This window comes from Tenrec ecaudatus, chromosome 16, assembly GCF_050624435.1.
Source record: "Tenrec ecaudatus isolate mTenEca1 chromosome 16, mTenEca1.hap1, whole genome shotgun sequence".
Classification (NCBI taxonomy): Eukaryota; Metazoa; Chordata; class Mammalia; order Afrosoricida; family Tenrecidae; genus Tenrec; species Tenrec ecaudatus.
The window spans coordinates 24,007,660-24,019,737 of record NC_134545.1 but is presented as its reverse complement, the minus strand read 5'-3'; positions in this window follow the sequence as shown (position 1 = coordinate 24,019,737).

Below are 12,078 nucleotides of genomic sequence, written 5' to 3'. Positions count from 1 at the left end.
GGGCAAAGGTGGGGGCAGAGGGGAGGAATGTAATGATCGACATATAACCCTATCCCCCAGGTGGATGAACAACAGAAACGTGGATGAAAGGACACAGAGGTCAGTGTAAGATATGAAAATAAAAATAATTTGAAATGTATCAACGGATCACCAGGATAGGAGGGTGGGATGGAAGGGAAAAAGAGGCATTGATACCAAGGCCTCAAATAGAAAGTAGAAGTTTAGAAAATGATAACAGCAACATATGTACAAATATGATTGATACAATTGATGTCTGGATAGTTATAAGAGCTGTAAGAGCCCTGAATAAAATGTTTATATAGCTACCAGTACCACAATGTCTTGATTGGTTAGCTATGTAATAATGCATGATGCCTCCCACTTAATTATTTTTCTGAATTATTTTGGCTATTCTAATGCCACCCCTTTCCAAATAAACTTTAAAATAAGCATATCTCTATTTACAAAAATATTTATTACGAATTTTATAGAAATTTCATTAAATTTGTAGATCAGTTTAGGGAGAATTAGCATAAGTTTTATGTTGAATCTTCCAATCTCTGATGATATTATGTATCTGTAAGAAGTTAGGTCGGGAGCCGAGCAGAGGAGCGGAGCGAGGGAGAAAAAAAAAAAAAGAAGTTAGGTCTTCAACCTTACAAATCTGGCTAGACAAGAGGGTGTACATTGGTACAGATAGGAACTGGAAACACATGGAATCCAGGACATATGACCCCTTCAGGACCAGTGTTGAGAGTGGCAATACCTGGAGGGTGGAGGGAAGGTGGGGTAGAAAAGGGGAACCAATTACAAGGATCTACATATAATCTCTTCCCTGGGTGATTGATAACAGAAAAGTTGGCAAAGGGAGACTTCAGACAGTGTAAGATGTGACAAAATCATAATAATTTATAAGTTATCAAAGGTTCAGGAGAGAGGGGAGAGCAGGGAAGAAGGGGGAAAATGAGGAGCTGATATTAAGGGCTCAAGTAGAAAGCAAATGTTTTGAGAATTATGGCAACAAATGTACAAATGTGCTTGACACAATTGATGGATGGATGGATTGTGATAAGAATTGTACAAGTCCCCAACAAAATGATTTTTTTAAAAAGATAAAAGAGAAATTAGGTCTTTCTTGATTGTTTTATTAAAATTATAAGATCCTCAGATCTTGATACATTTTGATAGATTTATACCTATGTATTTCATTTTCTTTGGAGCAATTATGATATTTTAATTCCTGGTTTTGTTTTCTACTTGTTCATTGCCACTATATAGAAAGGCAATTGACTTTTGTGTGTTGATCTACCCTGTGGTCCTACCGAACTCCTTCATCAGTCTTAGAAGTCTGCTTATTTGTACGTTTATTGGGATTTTCCATTTAGACAACCATGCCATTTGAAAATAGACACAATTTCACTTTTATGGTTTTAATCAGTATGCTTATTTCTTTTTCTTGCCTTCTTACAATGCCAGAATTTATAGTACAATGTTGAATATGAATATTGCAGTGAATATATCCTTGTGTTGTTCCTAATCTTACATAGAAAGCATTCAGTCTTTCACCATTAGGTACAGGTAATTTCTGACTTTCGATAATGTTCTGATAGATAGAACAGGGGCTGGGTGTCCACTAGGCATGTTCCAGATTCAGGCTCCAAGACAGGTACACCTAGGTGGGTGGTACACCTGGGTGGGCCCCAACCTGGGCCAGATAAGCTTAATTCAGCCAATGGTGTCAACCAATACCGTTGACCACGTCTCTGAACGGGGCCCTGAAAAGTCAGAATCTGAAGCTGGTGGCTCTTTTTTTTCTCAAGATGCTCCTCGGTAATGGTCTCCTCTGGCCTCAGGTCTCTACGTGTGTGTGTGGAGTGTCCTTAGGGGGCCTGTGTAAAGCCTGAAACTGCTCCTATCCTTTACAAAAACCCACTTGGATCACAAACCAGGCTTCAGTGTGAATTCTTTCTCTGCTGAAGCCAAGGATGGAGGTGTTTTCACCCAAGAATCCTAACAGTTCCATGCTGATAAATCTATTTAACATCAGTTTTGCTGTAGCTGAGTACATAATTTGGGTGGCTCTTTTAGTTTTTATTATTATTGTCTTTTATTATCAGTATCTTTATAAACCTGATCTTTATTTGTCTTTGATTGTTGGGATTATGTTATATGACATGTAAATTTACAGACACATTTTATATGTATATGCATACATTATAAATATAAACATTACCCCAACAATGAAGAAGAGTTAAATAATGTTGGCATTTTGTCATAACTCGACTTATGGAAGGTTGTTGATCATCTAAATTATCCTTGAGGGAGTTAAAGACTTTGACTATAAGAGTCACATTAAATAATTCACAAAAAATATTTAAATAAATAAATTATCCTTGAGGATGAGGACAATGATGCAATTCTGAAAATTAGTGAGAGTTAACTTACTGTTTCCTTTTCCCCCATATATATCTCAGTAGCATGTTGTGAGGCAAAATCCTCACACCTGGACCAATGAGAAAAAGCATGACCACAAAAACATTGATTTTGTTAAGGATTTGGTCTTACTTGGCTCCACAGTCAACATTCATGAAAGCAGCCGTCTAGAATTCAAATAGTATACATAGCATTGAGCAGACCTAGTGCAAAATAACCCTCTAAAATGTTAAAAAGCAAAAATACCACTTTCAAAGCTAAGTTGCTCCTGACCCAAGCCATAGACTTTTCAAATGATTCCTGTGCACGAGGAAGCTGGATAATGAATAAGTGAGATCAGAGAAGAAATGATGCATCTGAATGAAGGTGTTAAGAATACTGAATATCCCACAGGACACCCACTCGGTCTTGGACGATGTACAGCCCAAATGCTCCTTGGTGGTGAAGATGGTGAGGTTTTCTATCAGGTACTTTGGACGTTATCAGAAGGGACCAGTGCCTGGAGAGGGCAAACATGCTTGTTAAAGCAGAGTCACCAAAAAAAGAAGACCCTTGACAACAGGGATTAATACGGTGGCTGCAATGGCCTCACAAGGATTGTGAGGAAGGTAGTTTGCTTTGTGTTGTGTACATTTGCCAGGAGTCAAAACTGACTCAATGGTATCGAGCAGCCACGACACCATCTCGCTGCTTCCCAAATCTACCATTGGACTTAAACCAAGTGATTACCAGTTGAGTCCAGATTGTCAAGCAGTTGAAGCCCCTATTTGAGTTTAGAATATGAATTTTATATGACAGTGTGTTAACAGTAAACCATAAAAGTGAACATCTGTGAGGGAATATCTGGGAATAATATCAGCGTATTAAGTGCTGTGACATTGTATGTATGTAACATATTTTACTACTGATAAAATGTAGGGGAAAACAATCAAAAGCAGTTGTTATACTCCAGCTAGACCAGAGGATGTACACTGGTACAGATAGGAACTGGAAACACAAGGACTCCAGGGTAGATGATCCCTTCAGGATCAGTGGTGAGAGTGGAGACACTGGGAGGATAGAGGGAAGGTGGAGTAGAAAGGGGGAACTGATTATAAGGATCTACATATAACCCCTTGGAGGTTGGACAACAGAAAAGTGGGTGAAGAGAGACGTCGGACAGTGTAAGAAAAAAAAATTATAAATTATCAAGGTTCATGAGGGAAGGGATGCGGGGAGGGAGGGGGAAAATGAGGAGCTGATATCAAGGGCTCAAGTAGAAAGCAAATGTTCTGAGAATGATGATGGCAACAAATATACAAATGTGCTTGACACAATGGATGGATGTATGGATTGTGATAAGAGTTGTACGAGCCCCCAATAAAATGATTTTTTTTAAAGCAGCTCTTGTGGTTCCTCCTTTGAATGTCAGCAAGAATACCTGTGTGATGTTAACCAGAGGTTTTCATGTTTCCTTTTTTCTCTATTCCTCTTGGTTACATTACCCTTGATCATGCCAACCAGTCCTCCCATCCTCCCATCCTCCCCACCCCCACTGTCATGATCCTAATCCTACCATGCAAGTCTGGCTAGACCAGAGGATGTACACTGGTACCATCCTCACCACTGATTTGGATCACTTGTTGTTCCCTTGTCCCTGGGTTTATTAACACCACTGCCTTTTCCCCCACCTCTCCCATGTCCCCGTGGAAATCTCGGTCCTGTTGTTTTATCCTCCAATTGTTCATCCAGCCTATCCTATTTAGACAGACCTGCGGAGAAATAACATGCACAAAAACAAGACAGAGCAAAACCAAGCAACAACATACAAAAAAAGCAACAAAAACAACAACATCAAAACAAAACACAACAAGAAAGAAAAGCTTGTAGTTAGTTCAAGGATTGTTTGTTGGCCTTTAGGAGCGTTTTCCAGTCCAGTCTGTTGGGGCACCACGCCCTGGCCCCAAAGTCCACCTTCAGCATTCTCCGGAGACCTCGCCACTCCATTCCCTTGCTGTTCTGTTGCAGCCCCTTAATGTTATGCCTCGGTGTGGCGGGATAAGATCAGATGCAATTCCCACACTGTGTCTCTGGTGTTGTCCCTGTAGGGCTATGGGTCAGTGAGGGGCATCGTGTCTCTTAGTGTGGATGGCCATGTTGCTCTAATTGGGAGCATTATCCTCACATCTTTGATTTTTTTTCATTGTTTGGGAAGACTCTTATTCTCCATCTCTCTTGATCGATAATGTAGCTGAGTAGAGTACTGTTGGGTTTGCATATGTTTCTCCACTCTCTCCTCATCTTCATAGTTTCTGCTGATAGGTCTGAGCATATTCTTATTTGGGAACCTTTATATGTGATTGCTTGTTTTTCCCTAGCTGCTCTCATGATTTTCTCTTTTTCCTCAAAGTTGGATAATTTAACTATTATGTGCCTTGGTGACTTCTTCTTGGGATTCAGTATAGCTGGGGTTCTTTCAGCCTCCTGAATGGTTGCCTGGTTTTCATTCATTAAGCTTGGGAAGTTTTCCTACAAGAATTCTCTTACTATTGTTGCAGATAACTTCTTTGTTGTGTCTTCCTCTGGTAAGCCAATAATTCTAAAGTTGTTCCACTTCATAGCATCAGACATAGCTCTTAAGTTCCTTCAGCTTCTCTGATGAATGTATTAGATTTTTGTTCACGTTTGTTAGTCTGCTTGTCTGTCCTCCAAGTCATTGATGTGGTTCTCTGCTTCCTCCAGTCGATTCTCGATGTCTGTGAGTGTGCTACTGGTTTTTGTTATCTCCTCCCTAAGCTCCTGTATTTTCCTTTGGTTTATAGCTTTTATCTCCTCTATCATTTCATCATTTTTCTGTATTGTTTCCCTCATATCCTCTATGACTCCAAGTAGCATTCTGAAAATTTCTTTCTGTGGCAGTTCAATGTCTGTTTCTTCTATGCATATTGTTATGTTTAGAACATTTTCTGCCATTGCCTTTTGTTTCTCCCGTTTTTTTGTTGAGGTTGTTGGGGCTGATGGCTGTTTGCATTGCATTGTTTTAGATGAGCCAGGTGCCATTTTCCAGGGAGTCGAAGAGCACTGGCTCTCTCTGGGAGACTTGTAGGAATGCTTCTTCGAACTGCCTACAGCTTATTTCACTATGGAAATAACCTACCACTTTATCCTCCTGTGGCTTCCCTCTCAGGGGAGTGACCCAGAAGGCTGGTGGGTTGCCTGCTTTGGTGTTGCGGAGGTTGGGCAGAGATTCCTGCAGCAGCTTGAAATGTTGAGGAATGTTGGCCAAGCTACCTTAGGACCCCAAGCACACAGGCAGGAATAGTAAGTAGTTGAGCATAGTATACCCTGGTGGAGGTCAGCAGGGCTTGCTCCAACCTCGGGCTAGCTACACAAGGTGGAGCTCACCTGGCTGGGTGTGGTGCAGGTGTAAATTCCCTAGGCTAAGGGGAGTGGTCTGGAGGTTAGCAGTAGTGTGTGAGAGACCAAGAAAGAGACAAAGAGGAGGGGAAAAAATTAAAAAACAAGCCCACTGAGTCTGTGGGGTGCAGGGGAGGGCGAATATAGTGAAGAGATGGAAACAAAGGCAACAATATAGCTGAACCCCATCCCTGCCCATGGGGTGCACGTATCTAGTCCCTACCCCAAGGTAGGTGGTGGCAAACTGTGGCTGTGTTGAGACCAAGCAACCCTACGGGCTCCAAATGGTCCTGGCTCCGGCAGAAACAGTGGTGGGGCCAAGGTCAAGCCCCAGCCAGCCTCCACTGAGGTAAGCCCATAGCCCCCAGCCCCTCAAAATCCCGTGGGTCTGTGCCTTTTTATCTTTATGATGCTCTTCCTGTGTTGCAGCTGCTTTGAATTTCCCTCTAAGCAACTCTCCTAGGATGAATTCTGCCGAGTACCTCTGGTATGTGTCACTCCATCACCATCTTCCCAGAAGTTGAATTTGTCCAATTCTTTGAATTTATCATACTTAATTGTTTGGAGTAGTTCCTTATTGTTCTTTCAATGCCTGAATAATCTATCATGATACTGTTCCATTCATGATATTGGTGATTTTGCTCATCTTTATTTTGTCTCTCTTACTAAAAAGAGGTTTTCCAATTTTATTGTTTCTTTTCTAATCAAACAACCAGCATTTTGCTTTATTGATTCTTTTCTATTATTTTTTTGTTTTCATTTTATTCATGCTCTTTATTATTATCTTCATTTTGGTTACTTTTAGACCGCTTTTTCACTTTTTATAATTGCTTGAAGTCAGAATTTAGGTTATTGACTTAAATATTTTTTCTATTTCCAATGGAGATATTTATCACTCTACACTTCCCTCTCAATGATGACTTAACTGCATCGTTATTAGGTGCAGGTTATTAGGTTATTAGTTGCTCCCGACCCATAATGACACACAACAGACAAAACACTGCATTGTCTTGCACCATCCCCATAATGGTGTCTATACCATTATGAAGTCCTTTTTCAGGGACTAGTCTCTCCTGATATATCCAAAGTATGCAAGATGAAGACATTTCCACCTTGCCTCTAAGGAGCACTCTGACCATACTTCTTCCAAGATAGATGTTTGTCCTTGTAGGAGTCAATGGTACTTTCTATGATTTTATGACTCGATGGGCCAGACATCAGTTCATGATACAGCTCATGCTGCATGGTTATTCTAAATCCTAGGTTCACCTCTTTCTTTTATTGTAAGTAGTACCAACTAATCAGCCTCCCTGTACATCTCATCCCAGAAAAATTGCTGAAAATATAAAACACGAGATCACCCAAAGGATCATTTCTCATATTTTGTGTATTAACATTGCCACCTCACATGATGGATTAACATCACCCTCTTTATGAATAGTGGCAGGCTTATCAGTACTAATACAGGCAGAGTTATCAGTGCCTTAAGAACAAATCGGGTGGGGGGGGGGGAAACAAATCAGATTTGAATCAATTTAGAAAACTCATCCTTATGATTTTGTTCCTCTATTACCACTCCTGGTACCAAATGTGTTTGGGTTCTCTACAGATGCAAAACTAGTATTCTCTCTCTCAAAATTACACATACACACACACAGAATATTTTCTTGATATATATAACAGAAAGCAAGACTTATGTCAAGAAAATGGCACGTAGAGTTGTAGGTGGGTCAGATGTTAAACTGGAGACTTCTCCCGATTCCCATAGTTTGGGGGGACTGATGACTCCAGGATCAGTAAGAACATTACAGATTTCAGAGACAAATGAGTCTAAGGTCAGCAGGGAAGGCTTGTGACTGGAGAGTTGAATAAATTAAAGGTGAGTATGTCAAGGAGTCCTGGATGTATAGTGATTGTATGTTAGGCTGCATTGACATGATCGTCAGTTCAAAACCATCAGCAGTTCTGCAGGAGAAAGACTGGTTTTCTACTCCAGCAAACAGTTATAGTCTCAGAAAACCACAGGGGGTTGCTGCGAGTCAGCATTGACTCAATGGCAGGGAGAGATCAGATGGCAAGGCACTGATGGCTCCCTGGATTGGCAGGAAATATGTCTGATCATTGGTTCAAGTTCAAAGAACCAGAGAGCAAGAAGTCAGAACCAGAGGTTAACAAGCCAGATGTAAGCAAGCTTTCCCACAGCATCTTCATTAAGGAAGTAAGTCCTGAAGAAATGTTCTTTCAATTGCACCAGGGCTGACACCAGAGTGAGGGGATTTGTACTCCACCCCTTCTTACAGCTGCTCGGCTACTCATAGGAAAGCCCGTTATGAGGTTGATTACATTGTGCTAAGTCAAATCATGGCAAACTAAGCCTCAGCTGCCAAACCACTGAGGATTCTAGCCTGGCCAAGTTGATGCCAAACCTAACCATCAAAATTCCTTTGAATGTTTCTTGTAAAATTGGTCGTTTTTATCAAATACATTAATTATTATTTACCTGAAAATGTTCTGATTTCACCTTGTATTTGAGGGAAAATTGTGCTAGGTATGATTCTCGGTTGGTGATTTTTTTCTTTCAGTGTTTTATGGACAACATTCATTACTTTCTTGCCTCCATGGTTTCTCTTGAAAAATCAGAGCTTAGTTTTGTTTGCTTTCCTTTATAGGTTACTTCCTTTGTTCCAAGCTGCTCTTAGGATTCTGTCCTTATCTTTAGTTTTGGAAAGTTTGGTTATGATATGTCTTGGTGGCTTATGGGGAAAGGGGTTGAGGAGAAGGTGCTCTATCCTGTTTGAGGTTCCTGGAATTTCTTTAATGCATATCTGCTTGTCTTTCACAATGTTAGTGAAGTCTTTGTCCAACAAATCTTCTTTAATTTTCTCTGTGTCCTTTTCTGTTTTGGAATTCCAACCACAGGTAAGTTATTCCTCTTGATGGTATTTCACATAATTCTTAGGCTTACACTGGGTTTTATTTTATTTATGTGTTCAAATAATTTTATTGGGGGCTCTTACAGCTCTTATAACATTCCATATATTGAGCATATTTATACATATGTTGCCAACATCATTTTCTAAACTTTTTATTTGAGCCCTTGACACCAGTTCCTCTCTTTTTCCTTGCTCACCCCCCTCCCACCTGCAAGAACCCTTGATAAATTATACATGTCTCCCTTCACCACATTTCTGTTGTTCATCCTCCTGAGGGGGAAGGTGTTATTGTATTTTTTATTGTTACTCTAGCAAATTAATATTGGGATAATTTTCTGGGATATTTATCTTCAAGCTTATGATTTTGGTCTTACACTGATCCACTTCTATTCTTTTGATCTTTAAATGTATTATCTATTTTGTAATCTTAGTATTGTTCATCTGGGTTTCTATTTGCTGTTTTTGAATGGTTTCTACTTTTTTTCATTTATTTTGTCACTTTGTTCTTATAGTGTTTTCCTGAATTATTCTAAAGTTTTTTCTATATGTTCTTTTATTTCATGAAACTTTCTTGATCTTTCTCTAAACTCATTGAAGAAGCTTAAATACCATTCTTTTGAACTCCTTATTAGGTAGTTACAATGCTATTTCTTCTACAGAAAGGTTGTCTTGCCCTGTGTTTTGATTACAAGCTTGAGCCATGTTCAATAATTAATATGCATGCAAAATAATGGAAAGCCCTTCAAAATATATTTATCAAATTCTTAAAGAAATTAATACAAAAAACTATAATATGATTATACTAGGAGACTTCAACAAATCATTTTTGAGAGATGAATCAACTATAAAAATATCAATACAGAAGAACTAAACAAAACAATTAAACAACTTGATCTCTTAGACATATACAGAACACGACAAAAGTATAATTTTTTTTCTGGTGCACATGGTGCACATACTCTGGAATATATCACATTTTAGGCCATAAGGCAAGGACAATAAATTCAAAACCAACAAGATAGTACAAATCATATTTTTTCAGATTACAATACTTATGTGTTAGTCTGGGTACTCCAAAGCACTGGGTGGGGCATACCTTTCTTTGCAGGAGTGGCTTAAACCCAGCTAAAGGTCAAATTTTAATGGCTCAAAGCAAGTGGGCTTACAAACTTTCTATTGTCATACTTCCCATATTTTCCCCAGAAAACAACTGAGTAAATAGTGTGGCTTTATCTGACCTCTGGCTAGACAAGAAAAGCTACCACGAGGGAGAGGTCAAACTAACATCTGCTCTCCTTCTTCTGATTTGTTTCCTCAGTGGCCCATTCCCAAGATACCATAATGTGAGAGTCTGGGTATATTAAAGAAACAAATCCATAGAAACTCATGAATAAGAGAGAGTTTTAAATAAAGGTTAAGTGCACATCAAGAAAACATCCCAACCCAGTGCTGGCCAAGCTCACAAGTCCAACATTAACCCATATGTCAAGCACCAATCCACAAAGTCCTCCTCCATCTCACAAAACACACACTATGATGCCAACTGCAGGATGAAAGCCAAGTCAGTGAACCTGTAAACATCTCAGCGCTGGCAAGGGTCTCCACACGGCTGCTCCAGTACCCAGGGCTGCATCGGGGTAGGTCCATGTGGCTTCTCGTTGGGGATGACTTGCAGGAAGTGAGCCTTGCAAGCTGAAGCAGGGAACTGGCTAAGGCAGCTGCACCCAGGTCCAACCATCAGAATGCAAGAGACCCAAGAAATAGAAAGACGAGGCTCACTGAGCCATTTATTTCGCTTCCCTTCAATTAGTCTCACATTTGTTTAGCAGTCAGGTTGGCACAATATACTTTCACTATATCAACTAGACACCAGTCATTATCCTATAGAAATCAACTATAGAAATCAACCAAAGGACAATCAACCCCCAAAAGTCAATTAACATGGAAATTGAACAACAAAGTCACAACAGAGTCAAAAAGTCAATTAACATGGAAATTGAACAATGACAGACCCACTGGGTAATTGAAAAAATAAACAACACAGTTTTGAAAAATCCTTGGAATAGAAGAGAACAAAAATACAACATACCAAAATCTCTGGGACATAGCAAAAGTAGTACTCGGAGGGCAGTTTATAGCTATCTTGTACAAACGCCAAAAAGGAGGAACAAGATAAATACTTTAACAAATCAACTACAACAACTGGAAAATGCCCAGCGAAACCAACCTTCAGATGCTGGGATGAAAGAAATAATAAAGATTAGAGTAGAAATAAATGAATCAGAAAAAAATGTAAACTATAGAAAATATTAACAAGAAATAAATTGGTCTTTTAAAAGATTAACAAAATTGATAAACGACTGACAAAGCTAACAAAGGAAAAGAAAGATAAACAGCAAATGCTATGAAAAATAAATGAAACCGGAGACATTACAATAGAACCAACAGAGATAAAAATAATGACACAATATTATGAAGACTTTTATTCTAATAAATTTGAAAATCTAGAAGGTAAATTTCTAGAAATGCATTGCCTACCTAAAATTAACATAAACTGATGTAAAAAAGTTTGACATGCTTATAACACAAGAAGAACTAGATCTGTTCCTAAAAATAGCTCTCCAAATTAAAAAGTCCAGGAATAGATGGCTTTACTGGGAAACTCTGCCAAGCATTTAGAAAAGAGTTAATGCCAATCTAACATGAACTATTTCACAATATAGAAATGAACACTATACTACTAAATTCATTTTATGAAGGAAGTATAAGCCTGATACCTAAGCCAGGCAAAGACATCACCAGAATGAAAAATTATAGACCAATATCCCTGATGAATATAGACGCCAACATCTTCAAGAAAATTCTAGCTATCAGAATTCAACAACGCATTAAAAAAATACATCATGATCAAGTTGGATTCATACCAGGTATGCAAGGATGGTTTAATATTAGAAATAAAATCACTGTTATCCACCATATAAATAAAATAAAGGATACACATAATATGATTATATCAATGTGCAAAAGGCATTTGATAAAAGTCAACATCCATTGTTAATAATAAACACTCAATCAAACAGGCACAGAAGGGAAATTACTCAACATAAAAAAGGAATATATGGGAAACCAACAGCTAGCATCTCACTTACTGGAGAGAAATTAAAAACATCCTCTCTTCAAATGAGATCCAGACAGGGTTGTCTTTTCCCACCACTCTTATTTAATACAGTCCTGGAAATATTAACTAGAACTATAAGACAACAAATATTAAAGGCATCCACATTGGAACAGAAGAAATAAAACTCCATTGAAGAGG